Here is a 13516-nt window from a genome sequence, read left to right on the forward strand (position 1 = left end):
GAAAATACACAAAATACAAAATGAAAAAAATGCTATAGTGAATCAGTTACACATTTAAATGATTTATATTTTATTAATCTCAACACAATTTACATGCATTTACATCCATTCCATGCATTAGCAATTGACAGAACACATGTAATTTGTTCAATTTACTGACAATGCTCTTTCAGACTTTACTTGATCACTGGAGAAATTTCAGAGGTCCCTACATCAAATTATGAGACTTGTTTGTGCTCCTAAAATGAAAGTCTTGGCCATGGTCAGGGGCTTTTAAATGTCTGAGCTTGGTCCCCAGATTTGTTCCGTTTAGTCTCCTCTTTCTGTCATGTCTCCTTTGCACTTTCTTGTCATGATTATAATTTTGAGGGACAATGAAGTAAAATCTATCCTGAGTCCAATAATGCTTTTTAATATTGTTTGCTCTGTAGTAAATCCTTATGGCCAAATCTGCAGTGTTATGGAGGGTTGCATAGTCCCTTAATTTTCCTTTTTACTTGCCAAATATTATTTTAATAAGAGAACACTCTATATTTCCCCTTGGGTTACATACACAGATTCAATATGGTTTTCTGTACAATACAAGAGAAAGATCTTTATTTTTAGGAATGGTGTCCATGGTCAAGATAATTTTAAAAACAAACACAAAAATTACTGCAATTATGATAAATGGTATCAATAACACTAGGAGATCATTTATGCTTCTTTGAAGTGAAAAATATTGTAAAAGTTAATAGTCTTGGGAATTAAGAGAAAATTGTCCTCAATAAAAACCGTTTTAAAAATGGATATTCCAATTACCATTTTCCCTAGGTATAGGTTCTATTTTATGACACAGTAGACTATCTTTTTAAAATGGGAAAAATTCCAGTGCTAATGGTATCCTGTAAATACTTACCTATGAGACGTAAGAGTTGCCATAGTGTTTCTAGGCACCGCTGTCAATGAGATCAAATCCAAGCAGGGCATCTTCTCTGTTCCACTGTTTTGGCATCACAACCACTCCCCCACCCCCCACTCAGCAGTATCAGCTGTGTCTGCCAGGACTTAGCAGGTTGTTTGGGCCATTTGGGATGCTCTAATAAAATACCACCAACAGCAGAAGTTCATTTCTCATCATTCTGGAGGATGGAAGTCCAAGACCAAGTCACCGGTCAATTTGGTATCTGATGAGGACCCACTTCCTGGCTCACAGACTGGGGTCTTCTCACCACGTCCTCACGTGGCAAAAGGGACAAGGGAGCTCTCTGGAACCTCTTGTATAAGGATGCTAATGCCATTTAGGAAGGCTCCACCCTCATGACCCAATCCCTCCCAAATGCCCCACCTGCTAACACATCACCTTTGGGTTTAGATTTCAACAAATTAATTGCAGAGGGGCAAAAACATTCAGTCTATAACATTCTTCTTGATGGTCAGGGCCTGACCTACCCTGGTTCTGCATTCCCCTCCTTAATGTAATTTGCCTGCTCATCTGTCCTGCATCCGCACGCTTGCAGCCCAGCCCAGCAGCTGGGTGAATTCAGAAGCGTCACTATGCTCCTCTAAGACCCTCTTGGATGTGTTCCGGAGATAAGAGAGAAGGGAATCTCTGCTCCTACCTCCCACCCCTTCCATCTACGACCTGTTTTATGTAAATGGTAGATTTTGGATGGATGCAGGCAGTTAACGCTCTTCTTCACTCCAAACCCACTAGTAACCATGATACCAGGGTTTCCCCAGGGCAGAGAGGAAGGTGAGTTCTATCACCTGGGAAGCTGCAAGTCTAGGACATTGCTCCTGCAGAGATGCTCGAGCCCATGCCTGCTAAATTAACTTCCAGCTCCAAGATTATAATTCCGTTTTCTGAAGTCCAGGCCAGAGATATATCCACAGATAATCTTGAGCAGGTGGTTATCTTTTTCTATGGCTACATCTTTCCTGAGGAGTACGTTATTAAGTTTCACAGTTCTCATTTATAGACTTACAGTAGTAAGCTTAAACTTCTCATTTTTTACACTAGTATGTAAAATGCTTTGAGTGTGTTTGGGAACTAACTGTGAGAAGAGAAAATTCTTGTTGACCCTTGCAATAAAGGCACTACTGCATACACATGTCTCTCCACCCTCCGAAGTCTAACTTAATTAGAGGGTGTGTACCCCAGTATGTCATCTAGATGTGATGTGTGACATCACTGAATATGGCAGAGTCAGGACCTTCAAAAATCCACCCCTCCTTAAAAGCAGTGGATAACCTGCCAAATATGGTCAGAATCAAGTTTTTTGGAATCAAACCGTTGAAAGTAAGAACAAAGAGATACTCTTTAAAACAGCAAGAGAGATGTAACTTACCAAACATCACAGATCTTCAATATGGTTTGGAGCTAGTTTCTCGTCAAAACCATCAAAGTCAGCAGGGAATGTGATGCCATATTCAAAGTGTTGACATTTTAAAAATCCTGTCAACCAAGAGTTCTATATCTGGCAAAACTATACTTTAAAAATAAAGAAGAAATTAAGACATTCCCAGATTTAAAAAAAGAACAACAACAACAAAAAACCTGAGATAGTTTGTTGCCAAAAGAACCGTCCTACAAGAAGCAGTAAAGGGAGTTCCTCAAGATGAAATGGAGGGGGCGCCAAGCAGTGACTCAAAGCTGGGTCAGGATGTGTGCTGGGCATCCCCTGTGGGTATGTGGGATCTGAAAGTCTACAAAATTTCAGGAGCATTCATGAGTGTTTTCAGGGAAAGACAGAGTCGTTCCAGGTGGCAATGCTCTGTGCTATGATTTGAATGCTCTAATTTTAAAGTTCCTTTACCCAAAGTATCTCCTCTACTCCCCCAAAGGCAATTCAAAGAAGTCCAATTTCTATACTGTAGGTCATTCCTTTGTGGCCCACAGAACCAACATTTACTGAACACTGTACTACTGAAAACACAGTATTGTCCAGGGTTCTCCTGAGAAACAGGGCTGTACGTGTGCATGACGAGATGTATTATCAGGAGCTGGCCCACATGATCACGGAGGTTGAGAAGTTCAGACTCAGGAGGGCCAGTGACAGTTCCAGTCTGAGTCCAAAGGCCTGAGAGCCAGGAGAGAATGGTGTGGGATCCAGGCAGAGCCCTTTGTCCCAGCTGGAAGATGTTTAGGCAGAGAGGGAATTCTCTTGTTTAGCCTTCTTGTTCTCTCCAGGCCCTCAGTGGATTGAATGAGGCGCAGCCAACATGGGAGGGCCATCTGCTTTACTCAGTCTACCAATGCGAGTGTTAATCTCACCCAGACATGCCCAGGTAATGTTTAACCAAATATCTGGACATCCGGGGGCCCAGTCAGGTCAACACATAAAATTAACTGTCACAAACACCCAGGATAATTATTGCTCGAGATTCTTTGCATTGATCATTTGATGGCACAATAAGTCTATACAATAAGTTCCCCCGTTCACAGGTCACAGTTAAGGAAATGGATGTTCACAGAGATAAGGTAATGTGCTCATTCAGAGAGTGGAAATGAGTGGCCGGATCAGGTCTGAATCTCAGTTTGTGTGATGAGGTGATTTCCCAGGACGCCTGTGGTCAGTGCATAGCCCCTCCTCACCTGGCGCTGACCCGTTATGAACCAGTCTGTGTTTGTATTTCCACGGCACCCGGCCGAGCCTGACTCCGGGGAAGGTGCCTGGGCATGAGTATAGACAACCAGCCATCAAGGGCCTTTGAACGTGGGAATGGCAGACTGGACCCACTTTTGAGGGGGAGACAAGCTGGTAGGGCTGGTGTTCCTGGAGAGCTGCAGGGATCAGAGGCTTGAGTCACAAGGCTCCCCTGAGAAGAACAGAGGTGGGAAGGCAGATGAGGACAGAGGGGCAGACTGCTGGAGGAAAGGCAGGGCTCTCTGGAGCCCTGGAGCTGACCTGCCCATGTCGCACCTTGGCCTGATTACCGGATCACTGCTCACATTGCCTGGTGGGAATCCCCATCCCCAGCGCCCTCACTGTGGCGTGAGGGGCTGGCATGAGGGTGCCCAACGTTGGTTTAGGAAGGGGTGGCACGTTCCTCATGGTCAAGGCCTCCTCAGCGGCCTTCTGTCAGTGAGCAGGGAACCCTAGCACCAAACTCGCCAGGGACAGACCCTAGTCCTGAGAGCAATCCTTGTGTCCTACCCAGGAAAAGCCTGGCTTCCGGGAAGGCATCTTTCTGACTGAGAAAGTCATCAGCACCTAAAATGCAATTTTCTATGAAGAAAACGTCTACAAGGAAAGATCTTAGAATTTATGGATTTTTTGTTTAGTTTTTTGTTTTGTTTTGTTCTTTCCTTGAATACTGTCAGATATTTTTAGTTGTTTTTTTTTTTTTAATGGTTTCAAAACAAGTCCGAAGCCTGTACATTCGGTTCATAACACAAAATTCCAACTTGCTGAGCACGCGCGCAGGGTCGCTTCCACTCCTGCTTTGTTCTGACACTAACATGAGATCGTGTTTAATTCTGCGCTGCGGCCGGAGGGGACAAGGTCAGGCCTCCCCGCGGGCGGGTTCGTGTGGACGTCGCCGTGTGAGCACAGTGGCGGTTCCATTTCTGTTTGCTGCACACAGAGCGTCACGCTTGTGGCAAAATGCGGCACAGACACGTCTCTGTCGGGCCGGCTGCGAAGGTCACGGGAGCTAACGGATGGCTCCAGGAGCTTTGTCAAGAGTTAGACGCTGCTCGACGGTTGGTTTTCGCCACCACCATTGTGATGTTGAGACGCCCCAGCAATAGGAACAGGGCTTCCATCCTGTTATCCCGCTCTGAATCCCTTTAGCGCAGAGCCCCGGCTTCCTCATCCTGGTGTCTGCACGGTGAGCGCTGCGTGCTGAGTAAGTGCGAGTCAGGGGAGTTCAAGACCTTCCCCTGCAGCCCCTCAGCCTCACAACAGTCCGGCTCCTCCTTCGGCGGGTGGCTGGGCCCTGGCCTGGTGGCACCACTTTGCTGACCGCTGCCCTCCTACTTGGCGCCTTGACCCGGCCGCACCGACGCCTCCAGGCCTGCGGTGGGTAGAGTGCCGCAGGCTTTGCACACCCCACCCCGAGATGCACCCTCTGTCCCCTTTGGTCCTGGATTTTCTCTTCTGATACCGGCGGGTGGAGGAACGCCCCTCAGTTTTCAGGCCCCAGCGTATCCGTGCTGGATGGTGGTTGTGGTGGTCGTGAAGAGTGCTCTGTTTTAAGCACTTAGGTTGTATAACGTCATTATTTTCATCATACTTGGAGGCTGGAAGTACTTCTGTGCATATACGTACAGTATACATTTGTTAATTCACTGGAGTCATTTTTATTGATTGTAATAAATAGTTCTTCTATGACTTCTTCCAAAAAAAGTCATTGATTTTATATCTAAAATGGTGAGGGACACAAGAGAAATACACCTGGGAAGTCATATGGCATACATTGTCACCAAATGGTGCCACCATCAATGTCCTATTATTTGGGGATGAGTAATGCTCTCATTCATTGTGTTGAGTCAGACTTTCATTCCAAACCTGGGTTCAGCTCACTGACTATCATACATTTACGTGATACTCTAAGTTCTTCCAAGGTTTTGTGACTTTCATTTTGAAGACATTTTCAGTGCCACGTTTTTGTTATTTTTTAAATGGAAAAATCCATGCATTTTCATCAACTGGGAACAATCACAACTGGATGCCCCTCCAGGCTCCAGGAGCTTAAAAATCAATGGTTCTCTTCTAACTTGTGTTGCATACAGTTCATTCTGGCTGCAGACTTGACTTCCACTGTGTCTGATGTTGGCGGGTCTGAAGGACCGTTGACCCTTGCCTTTCTGAAGCTTCTCTTCACAACCCTGGCAGACAGCTGTTGTGCAAATTTAGATACTCTCGTGAGTTGTGCCTAGAGGTTAGGACACTGTCATGGATCATACTTGGAGGTTAAGACACTGTCATAGGTCATGCTTGGAGGTTAGGACAATGTTGTGCTTTGTGCGTGGTGGTTAGGACACTCATGGGTTGTGTGTGGAGGTTAGAACACTGTCGTGAGTCATGCTTGGAGGTTAGGACACTCTCATGGGCCATTAGGACAGTCTCATGGGTCATACTTGGAGGTTAGGACATTGTTGTGGGTCATGCTGGGGGTTAGGATACTGTCGTGGGTTATGCTTGGAGGTTAGGACACTCTCATGGGCCATTAGGACAGTCTCTTGGGTCATACTTGGAGGTTAGGACACTGTTGTGGGTCGTGCTTGGAGGTTAGGACACTTGCGGATCATGTGTGGAGGTTAGGGCACTCTTGTGGGTCATGTGTGGAAGTTAGGGCATTCTTGTGGGTCATGCTCGGCCTGTGGCATAGAGCTGGCCACTGTGTCTTATTCGTCATTGTGAGTATGTGGCTCGTGAATGGACTTTGTAGTTCTCAAAATGATATCACACTCACAACCACTCTGAGGAGTTGGTGCTGCGGTTGGTTCACAGGTGAGAACCGGAGCTCTGGGTGGCACGGGAAGAGCAAGCACTGTACACTCAGAACCCTGGTTTTCCTTCCAGTGCCTGGTGGCCTCTGTGAGCTTAGCTTTCCTTGTATGTGACGTGGGGATGTCAGTACCTACATTACACGGCAGCCACAGGGAACGCAGGACAGACGTACGAGGCCCCAGAGAACTGTTCACTCAAGTCAGGTTTGAGCAAGTCTGGGAGAAGACCGCAGGTAGCGTCCACTGCCTGGGGGGCCTGTTGGGCCCCCCTCTTCTTCAGAGGACAAGCAGTGTCAGTGACTCCAGCAAGGACGATGAAGAGAGTGGCAGGCCCAGAGCTGGGTCCCAGGTCCCCTGACTCTTGTACCAGGACAGTTGGTAATGAGCAGTGCTGACTCCATGGGTACGTGATGGCGCGGAGAGGAGAGCACGCAGCTAGAGGAACTGAGAGCAAACGGGGTGCACGTGGCTAAACCACATCACTCGGAGGATCCTTTTAGTTTGAAGAGATAAAAACCCAACTCGTCTTCCTTGAGCAGAGGATGGCGATGATGACAGTAATAAGGTACTGAAATACAGACATTTTACCACCAGGTATCAGGGAATTTCGGGCATGAAGCGGCTGCACACAGAGGGTTACGGATGATGTTGCCTGGTCTGTCCTCCCTCCTTTCCTCTTTCTTCTCTGCTTTGCTTCCTCCTTGAGGGCTCCTGTCTCTGTGCTGAGCATGGGGGCTGCCATTGGTCTTAGATGTGTGCTTCCCAAATTTAATCAACAACCAGGCGGATACATCCCAGAGAGGGCGCACACAGTGGCTCAGTTTGGGGCACGTGTTCAGGGGTGTGGGTGCTCTGAGCCCCTGCAGCCCGCAGACGCCGTGATGCATTTCCCATTGGAAACATGGGAGTGGGGAGGGCACCCCCTGTGGAACTTTGAGCACGATGATCAGAAGACAACTAGGGAGACTATGGTTTAAGGCATTTTGTTAGGGTGTTTTTCCTTCTTTCAGAATAAATGGACTTAGCAAGCAATAGCCCATCTTTTTCAACAGCCACTAAGATATGTTCTTAAAATCAATAAAGTAGATTTGGAACCCGCATAGTCCCAGTCTGCTAGGTGGTTAGCAGACATCCTCCTGCTTTGCTGGACTGAAGAAAGTGGTCGAAAAAACCTTGAGAACCACTTATGCTAGTCTGCATTTCCATACGTAGACCACTTAAGACGGATGAAACTTCATTTCATTGTAAACTCCAACTGAAGACAGCAAAGAACCCTAAAATCTTAGGGTTGGACGTTAGGACAGTCTGGTCAAGGTTCCTCATATCTTAGAATTAGAGTATCGAAACACTGAGGATCAAGTATTTTGTTCAAAGATACCAGCTGATTCTTTTCCAGCTGTTTCTGAAGCTGTCATCCCAATGCTGGTTGCAATGGGTGGAGAGATGAATGAACACACGGGAAATCTGCCCTACAGAGCTTAGAGCCCAGCAGCGTCCCCACGGGGGCTGTGGCCGTGAGGGGTGCTGGAAGGACGGGCCTGTGCAGCGCCCCAAGCCCCGGGGAGCCGAGGCCCGGGACAGCCTGAGAGCAGCGCGGGCCGTGGGTGAGCCCATGGCTCTGGCGCAAGAACTTGCTTGTTCTTGGCTGTTTGTGAGCACATCGCATGAAAGAGAATGCATTTCAGTTCTCCAGCAGAAATCAAGGGCATAGAGAAATGGCAGTAATGCTGTGCCTTTGATGTTGGCAAGCACCAACTGCTTCTGGCTCCCACGTGGTATAGATTTACTGAGGAAGAGTTTGAGGGACAGGTGCCCAGTAAGCTCTTCCCACTGATTGCATTATCTCCGGGAGAGGGTGAGAATAAGGATGTCAGGTGAAGGCTTCCTGCGGCGCCAGGCAGCCTCAGCCGCACCCTTTGCAGAGTCCAGCAGGGGAAGAAGGGCGGACGCCGACCCGGGGACGGCGGGTGTGGTCCCGGCATCCGGAACGGGTGGAACAGAGTGGGTAGAAGCCTGCAGACAAGGGGCTGCCTTGCCTAAGGGGGTAACAGCCGGGACTGGGAATCTCGTGGGGGTGTCAAGTCTAAAATAACACCAGGGCTGCAACATCACGGAGCCAGAACGGAGGGAGGAAGCTGTCCTTTTGGAGGAGGGTCACGGAGCAGAACGCGGCTGTGGGTCCGAGTCTCTGCAATGTGGGCAGCCTGCTGCTGCGTCACCCCCAGACTTCGCCCCGGAACACAACGCTGTGGGGACCATTTGAAGGAATGAGCACTTCAGTGGGAAGAGGTGTGGCCAGCTGCAGGGAGAGGACAGCTCTGGGCCACGCCCAGGTTTTACCGCAGGGAGGGAGGCACCGGGCTAAAGGAAGCCCAGGGGGAGAGGAGCCAGAGGGCCGCAGTGACTCGGGACGGGATACACGTAGGGGGGTATTTCCAGCCATTCGGGCCACCCTGAGCAATGTTATTTTTCACCATGATGCTAAGAGTAATCACTAAATGAAACATTGCAGTATGGTCTGTGCAACTAGATTTCTTTTTTTTTTAAATTTTATTATTATTATTTTTTTAAAGATTTTATTTATGTGACAGAGAGACAGCCAGCGAAGAGAGGGAACACAGCAGGGGAGTGGGAGAGGAAGAAGCAGGCTCCCAGCGGAGGAGCCCAATGTGGGCCTCGATCCAGAAATGCCGGGATCACGCCCTGAGCCGAAGGCAGACGCTTAATGACTGCGCTACCCAGGCGCCCCATAGATTTCTTTTTTTTTTTTTAATCATTTGATTATATCCTTTAATTTTAATGTTTTAATAGAAGATCAAGTGTTTCCTTTAAACAATAAAGTTCAGTTTGGAGCAGCTCTTTTTTTTTTTTTTTTTTTTTTTTTTAAAATTTTTATTGATTTATTTGACAGAGATAGAGACAGTCAGTGAGAGAGGGAACACAAGCAGGGGGAGTGGGAGAGGAAGAAGCAGGCTCACAGCAGTAGAGCCCGATGTGGGGCTCGATCCCAGAACGCCGGGATCACGCCCTGAGCCGAAGGCAGACGCTTAACCGCTGTGCCACCCAGGCGCCCCTGGAGCAGCTCTTTCTTAAACTATGTTCAGTTAGCTGCTGTATAACACATCATTAGTTTTTGATGCAGCGTTCAGTGATTCATTATTTACATATAACACCCAGTGCTCATCACAACACGTGCCCTCCTCATTACCCATCCCCCAGCTACCCCATCCCCCACCCTTCCCTCTGAAACCTTCAGTTTGTTTTCCGGAGTCCATGGTCTTTCATGGTTCGTCCCCCTCTCTGAGTTCTCCCTCTTCGAATTTCCCTCCCTTCTCCTATGGTCCTCTGTTTTGTTTCTTAAATTCCATATATGGAACCATATGATAATTGTCTTTCTCTGCTTGACTTACTTCATTCAGCATAATCCCCTCCAGTTCCATCCACATCAATGCAAATGGTGGGTATTCATCCTTTCTGATGGCTGAGTAATATTCCATTGTATGTATAGACTGCATCTTCCTTATCCATTTGTCTGTCGAAGGGCATCTGTGTCCTGCCTTTACTTGTCATCTTTAGTTGACTTGCATTCCGTTAACAATTTCGTTATTTTTCTTTAACTAATTTTATTGAGATAAAACTGACACATAACATTATATTCATTTTGTGTGTACGACATGACTGGTTTTGGGAAACAATCACTACACTAAGTCTAGTAACATCTGTCACCACAGAGTTACAAGTTTTTTTCATGCAATAACTTTTTTTTTCCTTTAAAAGAGAGAGAGAAAGAGAGCTCAAGTGGGGGAAGGGCAGGGGAAGAGAGAGAGACAGAATCTCAGGCAGACTCCGTGCTGAGTGCAGAGCCTGATGCAGGACTCAATCCCATGACGCTGAGCTCATGACATGAGCTGAAATCAAGAATTGGATGCTTAATCAACTGAATCACCCAGGCGCCCCTTATGATGAAAACTTTTAACTTTTACAGTATATGTTGATTAATTGAATTTATTTACTTATTTAGGAAAGATTCTATTTATTTATTTGAGAGAGAGAGAATGAGAGAGAGAGAGAGAGCATGAGATGGGGAAGGGTTAGAGGGAGAAGCAGACTCCCTGCTGAGCAGGGAGCCCAATGCAAGACTCTATCCCGGGCCTCCAGGATCATAACCTGAGCTGAAGGCAGTCGTCGAACCAACTGAGCCACCCAGGCGCCCTGATTAATTGAATTTAAATAAATATAAAATAAAATAAATCAGTTTGAATTTCCAGCTAACTTCTTTTTTTAAAGATTTTATTTATTTATTTATTTGTCAGCGAGAGAGAGAAAGCACAGACAGAGGGGAGGGGGAACAACAGGCAGAGGGAGAAGCAGGCTCCCCACTGAGCAGGGAGCCCAGTGCAGGGCTCACTCCCAGGACCCTGGGATCACGACTTTCGCCAAAGGCAGAGGCTTAACTGACTGAGCCCCCCAGGCATCCCTCGAGCTAAATTTTCATATGCATTTGTCTTACTTGCCCATATTCTCCAAGTGTGTAATCATTTGTATCCCTTCCTCTGGTCGACCTCCTTGTGATTAAGGACTTTTAGGGAAGGAAACATCAAGAACACACAAAGCTGCATAGGAACATGACTGTAATCACCTGAACTTTGTCAACATGCTATAACTTTGACATAATTGGAATATTCCAGACTGGTGTGCACCACTTAAACTGGCTCATGTCTCTTCGGCTGTCATGCCTGTGGGATTCCTCTGTGTTACTTGTGCACTCAAGAAAATCCGCAGCTGTAACCCTGTTCTTCTGCAAACATGAAAAATAGTCCTGGTGCGAGCTCCTAGGTATTCGCTATGTAGCCTTTCCCTTACTTTGCATTCCTTTATCTATTCAACAATTTTGGGGGATACTTCTATGTGCCTGATGTCACGATGTTCACTGAAGAAATGAGGGTAAGTAGGACTCCAGGGTTTATGCCCTGGCGATAGAGGCGGACACGTAAAGAAACACACGGCTCTGTCTGAGACGTAGGTAATTGGAGCTCCAGGACCTGAAGCATTAGTATCATCTTATGAGGTTCCCTGAACATTATTAAGAATTGATTGAAATGAGGTCATTTGTTTCTTGTATAATCTACTTTGGTTCTCAAGGGCAGTTTTTCATAAGGTTTGAATTAAATTTTATAATTCCAAGTGGAGTGTTTGAAGACATTTTTTTCTTATTACATTGGCAAATTTTTGCTATTTCTTGTGTGAATTTCCCTCTTTTAGAGTTAACTGGGGAAAAAAGTTTTGAAAACTTTGAAGTGTCGTAGGGCTCACTCAATGCCACGTGCAATGCTACTAAGAGAATCTCACTAATTATGCAATGTGAGGAAGGGTGAGGATTAGATATATTTCCAAAAAATAAGGAAAAATTGCTACCACTCTCCCTTAATCACCTCTCTTGTGGGGTAAGCCATCTGTCCAGGCTCTGTGGTGTGGTGAGCTGGGGCCCCAGCACCTCCCAGGACCTGGAGGAGAGGCTCTGCAGGTCCCTGACGAGGGGAAGGAGGGTGGAGGGACAGCTGTTGCTGGGAATGAGTTTCCTTTGAAATCACTCCAGCCACAATGAGACAGCGTTGCTTTGGATGAAGCTGAAAGCTACCATCTCTATGTTTCAGCCCAAAACTGGTTTCCTGAAGAATAAAAATGTTCTCTTGTGTGGCTTTGAATTAAAACAGAATAGAAATGAGACTTTCTATTTTTACAGCAGATGTTGCTCATTATAGATATTTGATTTGTTTGAAGAAATAAAGTGATAAAAATGTGGGGAGGAGTCGTGGGAGGTTAGCCAAATAGGACTTTGGAGATCACGCAGTTGTTTGAAGATGAGGAAAATAGGGCTTGCAGGTCCGGGAGAGTTGCCCAGGGCCGTACAGGCTCACGGTTCATGGACAGAGCTAGCCTTGCTCTGACACACACTGTTTCTCCATAGGGTATTTTGGGTGAAAATCAGCTTACCAAAGTCTACTAATGGAAGACACTGATATCACATTCACTCTCTCTGAAAGTAACCAACACCATCAGCAAAATTAGAGTGTAAGTAAATCCTTCTTCAACTGAGTATTCTCCATTTTGAGATGATTTAAATATTTTAAATTATCTGCAGTATAACATATTGCACTAAATCAGGTAAACAGACAATGTAGAAATAGAATTACTGGTTTGAGAGTCAATTCTGATTATGATTTCTTTCATTTTCTCTGGGAAAAAATATCACCTCACAGAAAAAGCTAGAAATTTGCAATGTTATGGAAAGTTAATAGACATCCTAGTGTCCAGGTCTAGGAGGAAATTTACTGTCTGAAAACACCTGGATAGAAACACCTGGATAAGAAATGCACATGGGCTTTCATTCATTGCATTGTCCTGGTTCTGCATCATGAAGCACAGACTGATAACAGGAATGAAGACATTTCACCCCACTGACATGGTCTCTACAAGGACCCGGGCTCATCAACTGGGATGAGTCACTTAGCACATTCTTCTCTCCCCAACCTAAATGATGCAACTGTCTATACCTTTTCAAAGATGGTAAATCCAACAAAACAATCAGATAGGACAAAAGGAAGAAATCTCAAATCCTTATCTTGAATATTTTGGAAAACTGGAATCTTTAGTAGAATGGAAAACCTCACCCAAGTAGAAAAGCATTAGAAATCGTGACTGAGTTAAAAAGACACTACTACACGCTACAGAGGAAAGTAGGTGTGACGAAGATTGGAAGAAAACGAAAACACTGTCATGAGAATTAAAATATTATTGGGCGCATGTAACGCGCTGCACATCGGAGATAGGAAAGAAGTTTGAGAAACCCCTACAAGATAATAAAGAATTAAAAACTATGACAGCAAGTTGATAAAAGTGCCAGCAGAAGCCAGAGGACATAGAATGGAGACGGTTATCCAGGAAATAACAGAAGAAAAAATGGCTGATGCTAAGAAAACCCAAGAGCTAGATGGGTTTGGCATGCACTAGAAAATGGCAGCGATAAAAAACTGACATCTAGAAAAACTCTGCAAATTGTTTGAATTACAAAATAAA

The sequence above is a fragment of the Ailuropoda melanoleuca genome, chromosome 14 (assembly GCF_002007445.2).
Source record: "Ailuropoda melanoleuca isolate Jingjing chromosome 14, ASM200744v2, whole genome shotgun sequence".
In the NCBI taxonomy this organism is placed as follows: Eukaryota; Metazoa; Chordata; class Mammalia; order Carnivora; family Ursidae; genus Ailuropoda; species Ailuropoda melanoleuca.